Consider the following 14279-nt stretch of genomic DNA (forward strand, 5'->3'; position numbering starts at 1 on the left):
ACGAGAAGAGAGGCTAAAGACGAAGGTACGGTGCTCTGCAGAGCTAAGCACCGCTCCCGGACCTCTTTCGGCAAAAGGCGCACACCGCAGAGCACTGTGAGCGGCAGAATCGTCTTTGCGCGAAGAAGCAGCTTCTTCGTCTCCGGGAGCCGGAGAGAGCGGCAGCTTGGCAAAGGTGATGAAACAAGCTGTACAACACTGCGATTGTGTGCGCAGCTTGCCAACTGAGAGAAAACAGTACCTGACCACTCTCCTGCCTTTTCTATTCACATGAACATTCGATTGGAAGCTGTTTTGGACAACTTTCTTTCTCTTCTTGCAAAACACTCTGCAGACCTGCGTGCAGCCTCTAAAACACGATGGGAGATGTTTTCTGTGCTGGCACAGTTTCTCCTTGCCAGACAGAGTGGAAAAGCTTTTTGCTAAGATGTAGACGAGAAGAGAGGCTAAAGACGAAGGTACGGTGCTCTGCAGAGCTAAGCACCGCTCCCGGACCTCTTTCGGCAGAAGGCGCACACCGCAGAGCACTGTGAGCGGCAGAATCACCTTTGCGCGAAGAAGCAGCTTCTTCGTCTCCGGGAGCCGGAGAGAGCGGCAACTTCGCAAAGGTGATGAAACAAGCCGTACGACACTGCGATTGTGTGCGCAGCTGGCCAACCTGGAGAAAACAGTACCTGACCACTCTCCTGCATTTTCTATTCACATGAACATTCGATTGCAAGCTGTTTTGGACTACTTTCTTTCTCTTCTTGCAAAACACTCGGCAGACCTGCGTGCAGCCTCTAGAACACGATGGGAGATGTTTTCTGTGCTGGCACAGTTTCTCCTTGCCAGACAGAGTGGAAAAGCTTTTTGCTAAGATGTAGACGAGAAGAGAGGCTAAAGACGAAGGTACGGTGCTCTGCAGAGCAAAGCACCGCTCCCGGACCACTTTCGGCAGAAGGCGCACACCACAGAGCACTGTGAGGGGCAGAATCGTCTTTGCGCGAAGAAGCACCTTCTTCGTCTCCGGGAGCCGGAGAGAGCGGCAACTTCGCAAAGGTGATGAAACAAGCTGTACAACACTGCGATTGTGTGCGCAGCTTGCCAACTGAGAGAAAACAGTACCTGACCACTCTCCTGCCTTTTCTATTCACATGAACATTTTATTGCAAGATGTTTTGGACAACTTTCTTTCTTTTCTTGCAAAACACTCGGCAGATATCCGTGCAGCTTCTAGAACACGATGGGAGATGTTTTATGTGCTGGCAAAGTTTCTCCTGGCCAGACAGAGTGGAAAAGCTTTTTGCTAAGATGTAGACGAGAAGAGAGGCTAAAGACGAAGGTACGATGCTCTGCAGAGCTAAGCACCGCTCCCGGACCTCTTTCGGCAGAAGGCGCACACCGCAGAGCACAGTGAGCAGAAGAATCGTCTTTGCGCGAAGAAGCAGCTTCTTCGTCTCCGGGAGCCGGAGAGAGCGGCAACTTCGCAAAGGTGATGAAACAAGCTGTACGACACTGCGATTGTGTGCGCAGCTTGCCAACTGAGAGAAAACAGTACCTGACCACTCTGCTGCCTTTTCTATTCACATGAACATTCGATTGCAAGCTGTTTTGGACAACTTTCTTTCTCTTCTTGCAAAACACTCGGCAGACCTCCGTGCAGCTTCTAGAACACGATGGGAGATGTTTTATGTGCTGGCAAAGTTTCTCCTGGCCAGACAGAGTGGAAAAGCTTTTTGCTAAGATGTAGACGAGAAGAGAGGCTAAAGACGAAGGTACGGTGCTCTGCAGAGCTAAGCACCGCTCCCGGACCTCTTTCGGCATAAGGCGCACACCGCAGAGCACTGTAAACGGCAGAATCGTCTTTGCGCGAAGAAGCAGCTTCTTCGTCTCCGGGAGCCGGAGAGAGCGGCAGCTTCGCAAAGGTGATGAAACAAGCTGTACAACACTGCGATTGTGTGCGCAGCTTGCCAAGTGAGAGAAAACAGTACCTGACCACTCTCCTGCCTTTTCTATTCACATGAACATTCGATTGGAAGCTGTTTTGGACAACTTTCTTTCTCTTCTTGCAAAACACTCTGCAGACCTGCGTGCAGCCTCTAGAACACGATGGGAGATGTTTTCTGTGCTGGCACAGTTTCTCCTTGCCAGACAGAGTGGAAAAGCTTTTTGCTAAGATGTAGACGAGAAGAGAGGCTAAAGACGAAGGTACGGTGCTCTGCAGAGCTAAGCACCGCTCCCGGACCTCTTTCGGCAGAAGGCGCACACCGCAGAGCACTGTGAGCGGCAGAATGGTCTTTGCGCGAAGAAGCAGCTTCTTCGTCTCCGGGAGCCGGAGAGAGCGGCAGCTTCGCAAAGGTGATGAAACAAGCTGTACAACACTGCGATTGTGTGCGCAGCTTGCCAAGTGAGAGAAAACAGTACCTGACCACTCTCCTGCCTTTTCTATTCACATGAACATTCGATTGCAAGCTGTTTTGGACAACTTTCTTTCTCTTCTTGCAAAACACTCTGCAGACCTCCGTGCAGCCTCTAGAACACGATGGGAGTTGTTTTTTGTGCAGGCACAGTTTCTCCTTGCCAGACAGAGTGGAAAAGCTTTTTGCTAAGATGTAGACGAGAAGAGAGGCTAAAGAAGCAGGTAGAGTGCTCCGCAGAGCTAAGCACAGCTCCCGGACCTCTTTCGGCAGAACACGCACACTGCAGAGCACAGTGAGCGGCAGAATCGTCTTTGCGCGAAGAAGCAGCTTCTTCGTCTCCGGGAGCCGGAGAGAGCGGCAACTTCGCAAAGGTGATGAAACAAGCCATACGACACTGCGATTGTGTGCGCAGCTGGCCAAGTGAGAGAAAACAGTACCTGACCACTCTCCTGCATTTTCTATTCACATGAACATTCGATTGCAAGCTGTTTTGGACAACTTTCTTTCTCTTCTTGCAAAACACTCGGCAGACCTGCGTGCAGCCTCTAGAACACGATGGGAGATGTTTTCTGTGCTGGCACAGTTTCTCCTTGCCAGACAGAGTGGAAAAGCTTTTTGCTAAGATGTAGACGAGAAGAGAGGCTAAAGAAGCAGGTATGGTGCTAGGCAGAGCTAAGCACAGCTCCCGGGCCTCTTTCGGCAGAAGGCGCACACTGCAGAGCACAGTGAGCGGCAGAATCGTCTTTGCGCGAAGAAGCAGCTTCTTCGTCTCCGGGAGCCGGAGAGAGCGGCAGCTTCGCAAAGGTGATGAAACAAGCTGTACAACACTGCGATTGTGTGCGCAGCTTGCCAACTGAGAGAAAACAGTACCTGACCACTCTCCTGCCTTTTCTATTCACATGAACATTCGATTGCAAGCTGTTTTGGACAACTTTCTTTCTCTTCTTGCAAAACACTCGGCAGACCTCCGTGCAGCCTCTAGAACACGATGGGAGATGTTTTCTGTGCTGGCACAGTTTCTCCTTGCCAGACAGATTGGAAAAGCTTTTTGCTAAGATGTAGACGAGAAGAGAGGCTAAAGAAGCAGGTAGAGTGCTCTGCAGAGCTAAGCACCGCTCCCGGACCTCTTTCGGCAGAAGGCGCACACCGCAGAGCACTGTGAGCGGCAGAATCGTCTTTGCGCGAAGAAGCAGCTTCTTCGTCTCCGGGAGCCGGAGAGAGCGGCAACTTCGCAAAGGTGATGAAACAAGCTGTACAACACTGCGATTGTGTGCGCAGCTTGCCAACTGAGAGAAAACAGTACCTGACCACTCTCCTGCCTTTTCTATTCACATGAACATTTTATTGCAAGATGTTTTGGACAACTTTCTTTCTTTTCTTGCAAAACACTCGGCAGATCTCCGTGCAGCTTCTAGAACACGATGGGAGATGTTTTATGTGCTGGCAAAGTTTCTCCTGGCCAGACAGAGTGGAAAAGCTTTTTGCTAAGATGTAGACGAGAAGAGAGGCTAAAGACGAAGGTACGATGCTCTGCAGAGCTAAGCACCGCTCCCGGACCTCTTTCGGCAGAAGGCGCACACCGCAGAGCACAGTGAGCGGAAGAATCGTCTTTGCGCGAAGAAGCAGCTTCTTCGTCTCCGGGAGCCGGAGAGAGCGGCAACTTCGCAAAGGTGATGAAACAAGCTGTACGACACTGCGATTGTGTGCGCAGCTTGCCAACTGAGAGAAAACAGTACCTGACCACTCTGCTGCCTTTTCTATTCACATGAACATTCGATTGCAAGCTGTTTTGGACAACTTTCTTTCTCTTCTTGCAAAACACTCGGCAGACCTCCGTGCAGCTTCTAGAACACGATGGGAGATGTTTTATGTGCTGGCAAAGTTTCTCCTGGCCAGACAGAGTGGAAAAGCTTTTTGCTAAGATGTAGACGAGAAGAGAGGCTAAAGACGAAGGTACGGTGCTCTGCAGAGCTAAGCACCGCTCCCGGACCTCTTTCGGCATAAGGCGCACACCGCAGAGCACTGTGAGCGGCAGAATCGTCTTTGCGCGAAGAAGCAGCTTCTTCGTCTCCGGGAGCCGGAGAGAGCGGCAGCTTCGCAAAGGTGATGAAACAAGCTGTACAACACTGCGATTGTGTGCGCAGCTTGCCAAGTGAGAGAAAACAGTACCTGACCACTCTCCTGCCTTTTCTATTCACATGAACATTCGATTGGAAGCTGTTTTGGACAACTTTCTTTCTCTTCTTGCAAAACACTCTGCAGACCTGCGTGCAGCCTCTAGAACACGATGGGAGATGTTTTCTGTGCTGGCACAGTTTCTCCTTGCCAGACAGAGTGGAAAAGCTTTTTGCTAAGATGTAGACGAGAAGAGAGGCTAAAGACGAAGGTACGGTGCTCTGCAGAGCTAAGCACCGCTCCCGGACCTCTTTCGGCAGAAGGCGCACACCGCAGAGCACTGTGAGCGGCAGAATCGTCTTTGCGCGAAGAAGCAGCTTCTTCGTCTCCGGGAGCCGGAGAGAGCGGCAGCTTCGCAAAGGTGATGAAACAAGCTGTACAACACTGCGATTGTGTGCGCAGCTTGCCAAGTGAGAGAAAACAGTACCTGACCACTCTCCTGCCTTTTCTATTCACATGAACATTCGATTGCAAGCTGTTTTGGACAACTTTCTTTCTCTTCTTGCAAAACACTCTGCAGACCTCCGTGCAGCCTCTAGAACACGATGGGAGTTGTTTTTTGTGCAGGCACAGTTTCTCCTTGCCAGACAGAGTGGAAAAGCTTTTTGCTAAGATGTAGACGAGAAGAGAGGCTAAAGAAGCAGGTAGAGTGCTCCGCAGAGCTAAGCACAGCTCCCGGACCTCTTTCGGCAGAACACGCACACTGCAGAGCACAGTGAGCGGCAGAATCGTCTTTGCGCGAAGAAGCAGCTTCTTCGTCTCCGGGAGCCGGAGAGAGCGGCAACTTCGCAAAGGTGATGAAACAAGCCATACGACACTGCGATTGTGTGCGCAGCTGGCCAAGTGAGAGAAAACAGTACCTGACCACTCTCCTGCATTTTCTATTCACATGAACATTCGATTGCAAGCTGTTTTGGACAACTTTCTTTCTCTTCTTGCAAAACACTCGGCAGACCTGCGTGCAGCCTCTAGAACACGATGGGAGATGTTTTCTGTGCTGGCACAGTTTCTCCTTGCCAGACAGAGTGGAAAAGCTTTTTGCTAAGATGTAGACGAGAAGAGAGGCTAAAGAAGCAGGTATGGTGCTAGGCAGAGCTAAGCACAGCTCCCGGGCCTCTTTCGGCAGAAGGCGCACACTGCAGAGTACAGTGAGCGGCAGAATCGTCTTTGCGCGAAGAAGCAGCTTCTTCGTCTCCGGGAGCCGGAGAGAGCGGCAGCTTCGCAAAGGTGATGAAACAAGCTGTACAACACTGCGATTGTGTGCGCAGCTTGCCAACTGAGAGAAAACAGTACCTGACCACTCTCCTGCCTTTTCTATTCACATGAACATTCGATTGCAAGCTGTTTTGGACAACTTTCTTTCTCTTCTTGCAAAACACTCGGCAGACCTCCGTGCAGCCTCTAGAACACGATGGGAGATGTTTTCTGTGCTGGCACAGTTTCTCCTTGCCAGACAGATTGGAAAAGCTTTTTGCTAAGATGTAGACGAGAAGAGAGGCTAAAGAAGCAGGTAGAGTGCTCTGCAGAGCTAAGCACCGCTCCCGGACCTCTTTCGGCAGAAGGCGCACACCGCAGAGCACTGTGAGCGGCAGAATCGTCTTTGCGCGAAGAAGCAGCTTCTTCGTCTCCGGGAGCCGGAGAGAGCGGCAACTTCGCAAAGGTGATGAAACAAGCTGTACAACACTGCGATTGTGTGCGCAGCTTGCCAACTGAGAGAAAACAGTACCTGACCACTCTCCTGCCTTTTCTATTCACATGAACATTTTATTGCAAGATGTTTTGGACAACTTTCTTTCTTTTCTTGCAAAACACTCGGCAGATCTCCGTGCAGCTTCTAGAACACGATGGGAGATGTTTTATGTGCTGGCAAAGTTTCTCCTGGCCAGACAGAGTGGAAAAGCTTTTTGCTAAGATGTAGACGAGAAGAGAGGCTAAAGACGAAGGTACGATGCTCTGCAGAGCTAAGCACCGCTCCCGGACCTCTTTCGGCAGAAGGCGCACACCGCAGAGCACAGTGAGCGGAAGAATCGTCTTTGCGCGAAGAAGCAGCTTCTTCGTCTCCGGGAGCCGGAGAGAGCGGCAACTTCGCAAAGGTGATGTAACAAGCTGTACGACACTGCGATTGTGTGCGCAGCTTGCCAACTGAGAGAAAACAGTACCTGACCACTCTGCTGCCTTTTCTATTCACATGAACATTCGATTGCAAGCTGTTTTGGACAACTTTCTTTCTCTTCTTGCAAAACACTCGGCAGACCTCCGTGCAGCTTCTAGAACACGATGGGAGATGTTTTATGTGCTGGCAAAGTTTCTCCTGGCCAGACAGAGTGGAAAAGCTTTTTGCTAAGATGTAGACGAGAAGAGAGGCTAAAGACGAAGGTACGGTGCTCTGCAGAGCTAAGCACCGCTCCCGGACCTCTTTCGGCATAAGGCGCACACCGCAGAGCACTGTGAGCGGCAGAATCGTCTTTGCGCGAAGAAGCAGCTTCTTCGTCTCCGGGAGCCGGAGAGAGCGGCAGCTTCGCAAAGGTGATGAAACAAGCTGTACAACACTGCGATTGTGTGCGCAGCTTGCCAAGTGAGAGAAAACAGTACCTGACCACTCTCCTGCCTTTTCTATTCACATGAACATTCGATTGGAAGCTGTTTTGGACAACTTTCTTTCTCTTCTTGCAAAACACTCTGCAGACCTGCGTGCAGCCTCTAGAACACGATGGGAGATGTTTTCTGTGCTGGCACAGTTTCTCCTTGCCAGACAGAGTGGAAAAGCTTTTTGCTAAGATGTAGACGAGAAGAGAGGCTAAAGACGAAGGTACGGTGCTCTGCAGAGCTAAGCACCGCTCCCGGACCTCTTTCGGCAGAAGGCGCACACCGCAGAGCACTGTGAGCGGCAGAATCGTCTTTGCGCGAAGAAGCAGCTTCTTCGTCTCCGGGAGCCGGAGAGAGCGGCAGCTTCGCAAAGGTGATGAAACAAGCTGTACAACACTGCGATTGTGTGCGCAGCTTGCCAAGTGAGAGAAAACAGTACCTGACCACTCTCCTGCCTTTTCTATTCACATGAACATTCGATTGCAAGCTGTTTTGGACAACTTTCTTTCTCTTCTTGCAAAACACTCGGCAGACCTCCATGCAGCCTCTAGAACACGATGGGAGTTGTTTTTTGTGCAGGCACAGTTTCTCCTTGCCAGACAGAGTGGAAAAGCTTTTTGCTAAGATGTAGACGAGAAGAGAGGCTAAAGAAGCAGGTAGAGTGCTCCGCAGAGCTAAGCACAGCTCCCGGACCTCTTTCGGCAGAACACGCACACTGCAGAGCACAGTGAGCGGCAGAATCGTCTTTGCGCGAAGAAGCAGCTTCTTCGTCTCCGGGAGCCGGAGAGAGCAGCAACTTCGCAAAGGTGATGAAACAAGCCATACGACACTGCGATTGTGTGCGCAGCTGGCCAAGTGAGAGAAAACAGTACCTGACCACTCTCCTGCATTTTCTATTCACATGAACATTCGATTGCAAGCTGTTTTGGACAACTTTCTTTCTCTTCTTGCAAAACACTCGGCAGACCTGCGTGCAGCCTCTAGAACACAATGGGAGATGTTTTCTGTGCTGGCACAGTTTCTCCTTGCCAGACAGAGTGGAAAAGCTTTTTGCTAAGATGTAGACGAGAAGAGAAGCTAAAGACGAAGGTACGGTGCTCTGCAGAGCAAAGCACCGCTCCCGGACCACTTTCGGCAGAAGGCGCACACCGCAGAGCACTGTGAGCGGCAGAATCGTCTTTGCGCGAAGAAGCAGCTTCTTCGTCTCCGGGCGCCGGAGAGAGCGGCAACTTCCCAAATGTGATGAAACAAGCTGTACAACACTGCGATTGTGTGCGCAGCTTGCCAACTGAGAGAAAACAGTACCTGACCACTCTCCTGCCTTTTCTAATCACTTGAACATTCGATTGCAAGCTGTTTTGGACAACTTTCTTTCTCTTCTTGCAAAACACTCGGCAGACTTGCGTGCAGCCTCTAGAACACGATGGGAGATGTTTTCTGTGCTGGCACAGTTTCTCCTGGCCAGACAGAGTGGAAAAGCTTTTTGCTAAGATGTAGACGAGAAGAGAGGCTAAAGACGAAGGTACGGTGCTCTGCAGAGCTAAGCACCGCTGCCGGACCTCTTTCGGCAGAAGGCGCACACCGCAGTGCACTGTGAGCAGCAGAATCGTCTTTGCGCGAAGAAGCAGCTTCTTCGTCTCCGGGAGCCGGAGAGAGCGGCAACTTCGCAAAGGTGATGAAACAAGCTGTACAACACTGCGATTGTGTGCGCAGCTGGCCACCTGAGAGAAAACAGTACCTGACCACTCTGCTGCCTTTTCTATTCACATGAACATTCGATTGCAAGCTGTTTTGGACAACTTTCTTTCTCTTCTTGCAAAACACTCGGCAGACCTCCGTGCAGCCTCTAGAACACGATGGGAGATGTTTTCTGTGCTGGCACAGTTTCTCCTTGCCAGACAGAGTGGAAAAGCTTTTTGCTAAGATGTAGACGAGAAGAGAGGCTAAAGACGAAGGTACGGTGCTCTGCAGAGCTAAGCACCGCTCCCGGTCCTCTTTCGGCAGAAGGCGCACACCGCAGAGCACTGTGAGCGGCAGAATCGTCTTTGCGCGAAGAAGCAGCTTCTTCGTCTCCGGGAGCCGGAGAGAGCGGCAACTTCGCAAAGGTGATGAAACAAGCTGTACAACACTGCGATTGTGTGCGCAGCTTGCCAAATGAGAGAAAACAGTACCTGACCACTCTCCTGCCTTTTCTAATCACTTGAACTTTCGATTGCAAGCTGTTTTGGACAACTTTCTTTCTCTTCTTGCAAAACACTCGGCAGACCTCCGTGTAGCTTCTAGAACACGATGGGAGATGTTTTTTGTGCAGGCACAGTTTCTCCTTGCCAGACAGAGTGGAAAAGCTTTTTGCTAAGATGTAGACGAGAAGAGAGGCTAAAGACGAAGGTACGGTGCTCTGCAGAGCTAAGCACCGCTCCCGGACCTCTTTCGGCAGAAGGCGCACACCGCAGAGCACTGTGAGCGGCAGAATCGTCTTTGCGCGAAGAAGCAGCTTCTTCGTCTCCGGGAGCCGGAGAGAGCGGCAACTTCGCAAAGGTGATGAATCAAGCTGTACAACACTGCGATTGTGTGCGCAGCTTGCCAAGTGAGAGAAAAGAGTACCTGACCACTCTGCTGCCTTTTGTAATAACATGAACATTCGATTGCAAGCTGTTTTGGACAACTTTCTTTCTCTTCTTGCAAAACACTCGGCAGACCTGCGTGCAGCCTCTAGAACACGATGGGAGATGTTTTCTGTGCTGGCACAGTTTCTCCTTGCCAGACAGAGTGGAAAAGCTTTTTGCTAAGATGTAGCCGAGAAGAGAGGCTAAAGACGAAGGTACGGTGCTCTGCAGAGCTAAGCACCGCTCCCGGACCTCTTTCGGCAGAAGGCGCACACCGCAGAGCACTGTGAGCGGACGAATCTTCTTTGCGCGAAAAAGCAGCTTCTTCGTCTCCGGCAGCCGGAGAGAGCGGCAACTTCGCAAAGGTGATGAAACAAGCTGTACAACACTGCGATTGTGTGCGCAGCTTGCCAAGTGAGAGAAAACAGTACCTGACCACTCTCCTGCCTTTTGTAATCACATGAACATTCGATTGCAAGCTGTTTTGGACAACTTTCTTTCTCTTCTTGCAAAACACTCGGCAGACCTCCGTGCAGCCTCTAGAACACGATGGGAGATGTTATTTGTGCTGGCACAGTTTCTCCTTGCCAGACAGAGTGGAAAAGCTTTTTGCTAAGATGTAGACGAGAAGAGAGGCTAAAGAAGCAGGTATGGTGCTAGGCAGAGCTAAGCACAGCTCCCGGGCCTCTTTCGGCAGAAGACGCACACTGCAGAGCACAGTGAGCGGCAGAATCGTCTTTGCGCGAAGAAGCAGCTTCTTCGTCTCCGGGAGCCGGAGAGAGCGGCAGCTTCGCAAAGGTGATGAAACAAGCTGTACAACACTGCGATTGTGTGCGCAGCTTGCCAACTGAGAGAAAACAGTACCTGACCACTCTCCTGCCTTTTCTATTCACATGAACATTCGATTGCAAGCTGTTTTGGACAACTTTCTTTCTCTTCTTGCAAAACACTCGGCAGACCTCCGTGCAGCCTCTAGAACACGATGGGAGATGTTTTCTGTGCTGGCACAGTTTCTCCTTGCCAGACAGAGTGGAAAAGCTTTTTGCTAAGATGTAGACGAGAAGAGAGGCTAAAGAAGCAGGTAGAGTGCTCTGCAGAGCTAAGCACAGCTCCCGGACCTCTTTCGGCAGAAGGCGCACACCGCAGAGCACTGTGAGCGGCAGAATCGTCTTTGCGCAAAGAAGCAGCTTCTTCGTCTCCGGGAGCCGGAGAGAGCGGCAACTTCGCAAAAGTGATGAAACAATCTGTACGACACTGCGATTGTGTGCGCAGCTTGCCAACTGAGAGAAAACAGTACCTGACCACTCTCCTGCCTTTTCTATTCACATGAACATTCGATTGCAAGCTGTTTTGGACAACTTTCTTTCTCTTCTTGCAAAACACTCGGCAGATCTCCGTGCAGCCTCTAGAACACGATGGGAGATTTTTTTTGTGCTGGCACAGTTTCTCCTTGCCAGACAGAGTGGAAAAGCTTTTTGCTAAGATGTAGACGAGAAGAGAGGCTAAAGAAGCAGGTATGGTGCTCTGCAGAGCTAAGCACCGCTCCCGGACCTCTTTCGGCAGAAGGCGCACACCGCAGAGCACTGTGAGCGGCAGAATCGTCTTTGCGCGAAGAAGCAGCTTCTACGTCTCCGGGAGCCGGAGAGAGCGGCAACTTCGCAAAGGTGATGAAACAAGCTGTACAACACTGCGATTGTGTGCGCAGCTTGCCAACTGAGAGAAAACAGTACCTGACCACTCTCCTGTCTTTTCTATTCACATGAACATTCGATTGCAAGCTGTTTTGGACAACTTTCTTTCTCTTCTTGCAAAACACTCGGCAGACCTGCGTGCAGCCTCTAGAACACGATGGGAGATGTTTTCTGTGCTGGCACAGTTTCTCCTTGCCAGACAGAGTGGAAAAGCTTTTTGCTAAGATGTAGACGAGAAGAGAGGCTAAAGACGAAGGTACGGTGCTCTGCAGAGCTAAGCACCGCTCCCGGTCCTCTTTCGGCAGAAGGCGCACACCGCAGAGCACTGTGAGCGGCAGAATCGTCTTTGCGCGAAGAAGCAGCTTCTTCGTCTCCGGGAGCCGGAGAGAGCGGCAACTTCGCAAAGGTGATGAAACAAGCTGTACAACACTGCGATTGTGTGCGCAGCTTGCCAACTGAGAGAAAACAGTACCTGACCACTCTCCTGCCTTTTCTATTCACATGAACATTCGATTGCAAGCTGTTTTGGACAACTTTCTTTCTCTTCTTGCAAAACACTCGGCAGACCTCCGTGCAGCCTCTAGAACACGATGGGAGATGTTTTCTGTGCTGGCACAGTTTCTCCTTGCCAGACAGAGTGGAAAAGCTTTTTGCTAAGATGTAGACGAGAAGAGAGGCTAAAGAAGCAGGTAGAGTGCTCTGCAGAGCTAAGCACAGCTCCCGGACCTCTTTCGGCAGAAGGCGCACACCGCAGAGCACTGTGAGCGGCAGAATCGTCTTTGCGCGAAGAAGCAGCTTCTTCGTCTCCGGGAGCCGGAGAGAGCGGCAACTTCGCAAAGGTGATGAAACAAGCTGTACGACACTGCGATTGTGTGCGCAGCTTGCCAACTGAGAGAAAACAGTACCTGACCACTCTGCTGCCTTTTCTATTCACATGAACATTCGATTGCAAGCTGTTTTGGACAACTTTCTTTCTCTTCTTGCAAAACACTCGGCAGACCTCCGTGCAGCTTCTAGAACACGATGGGAGATGTTTTATGTGCTGGCAAAGTTTCTCCTGGCCAGACAGAGTGGAAAAGCTTTTTGCTAAGATGTAGACGAGAAGAGAGGCTAAAGACGAAGGTACGGTGCTCTGCAGAGCTAAGCACCGCTCCCGGACCTCTTTCGGCAAAAGGCGCACACCGCAGAGCACTGTGAGCGGCAGAATCGTCTTTGCGCGAAGAAGCAGCTTCTTCGTCTCCGGGAGCCGGAGAGAGCGGCAGCTTGGCAAAGGTGATGAAACAAGCTGTACAACACTGCGATTGTGTGCGCAGCTTGCCAACTGAGAGAAAACAGTACCTGACCACTCTCCTGCCTTTTCTATTCACATGAACATTCGATTGGAAGCTGTTTTGGACAACTTTCTTTCTCTTCTTGCAAAACACTCGGCAGACCTGCGTGCCGCCTCTAAAACACGATGGGAGATGTTTTCTGTGCTGGCACAGTTTCTCCTTGCCAGACAGAGTGGAAAAGCTTTTTGCTAAGATGTAGACGAGAAGAGAGGCTAAAGACGAAGGTACGGTGCTCTGCAGAGCTAAGCACCGCTCCCGGACCTCTTTCGGCAGAAGGCGCACACCGCAGAGCACTGTGAGCGGCAGAATCACCTTTGCGCGAAGAAGCAGCTTCTTCGTCTCCGGGAGCCGGAGAGAGCGGCAACTTCGCAAAGGTGATGAAACAAGCTGTACGACACTGCGATTGTGTGCGCAGCTTGCCAACTGAGAGAAAACAGTACCTGACCACTCTGCTGCCTTTTCTATTCACATGAACATTCGATTGCAAGCTGTTTTGGACAACTTTCTTTCTCTTCTTGCAAAACACTCGGCAGACCTCCGTGCAGCTTCTAGAACACGATGGGAGATGTTTTTTGTGCTGGCACAGTTTCTCCTTGCCAGACAGAGTGGAAAAGCTTTTTGCTAAGATGTAGACGAGAAGAGAGGCTAAAGACGAAGGTACGGTGCTCTGCAGAGCTAAGCACCGCTCCCGGACCACTTTCGGCAGAAGGCGCACCCCGCAGAGCACTGTGAGCGGCAGAATCGTCTTTGCGCGAAGAAGCAGCTTCTTCGTCTCCGGGCGCCGGAGAGAGCGGCAACTTCCCAAAGGTGATGAAACAAGCTGTACAACACTGCGATTGTGTGCGCAGCTTGCCAACTGAGAGAAAACAGTACCTGACCACTCTCCTGCCTTTTCTATTCACATGAACATTCGATTGCAAGATGTTTTGGTCAACTTTCTTTCTTTTCTTGCAAAACACTCGGCAGATCTCCGTGCAGCTTCTAGAACACGATGGGAGATGTTTTATGTGCTGGCAAAGTTTCTCCTTGCCAGACAGAGTGGAAAAGGTTTTTGCTAAGATGTAGACGAGAAGAGAGGCTAAAGACGAAGGTACGGTGCTCTGCAGAGCTAAGCACCGCTCCCGGACCTCTTTCGGCAGAAGGCGCACACCGCAGAGCACTGTGAGCGGCAGAAACGTCTTTGCGCGAAGAAGCAGCTTCTTCGTCTCCGGGAGCCGGAGAGAGCGGCAACTTCGCAAAGGTGATGAAACAAGCTGTACAACACTGCGATTGTGTGCGCAGCTTGCCAACTGAGAGAAAACAGTACCTGACCACTCTCCTGCCTTTTCTATTCACATGAACATTCGATTGCAAGCTGTTTTGGACAACTTTCTTTCTCTTCTTGCAAAACACTCGGCAGACCTGCGTGCAGCCTCTAGAACACGATGGGAGATGTTTTCTGTGCTGGCACAGTTTCTCCTTGCCAGACAGAGTGGAAAAGCTTTTTGC

Source organism: Melozone crissalis, unplaced genomic scaffold, assembly GCF_028551555.1.
Source record: "Melozone crissalis strain CALT ecotype California unplaced genomic scaffold, PUWL_Pcris_2 ptg000286l_1, whole genome shotgun sequence".
NCBI lineage: Eukaryota > Metazoa > Chordata > Aves > Passeriformes > Passerellidae > Melozone > Melozone crissalis.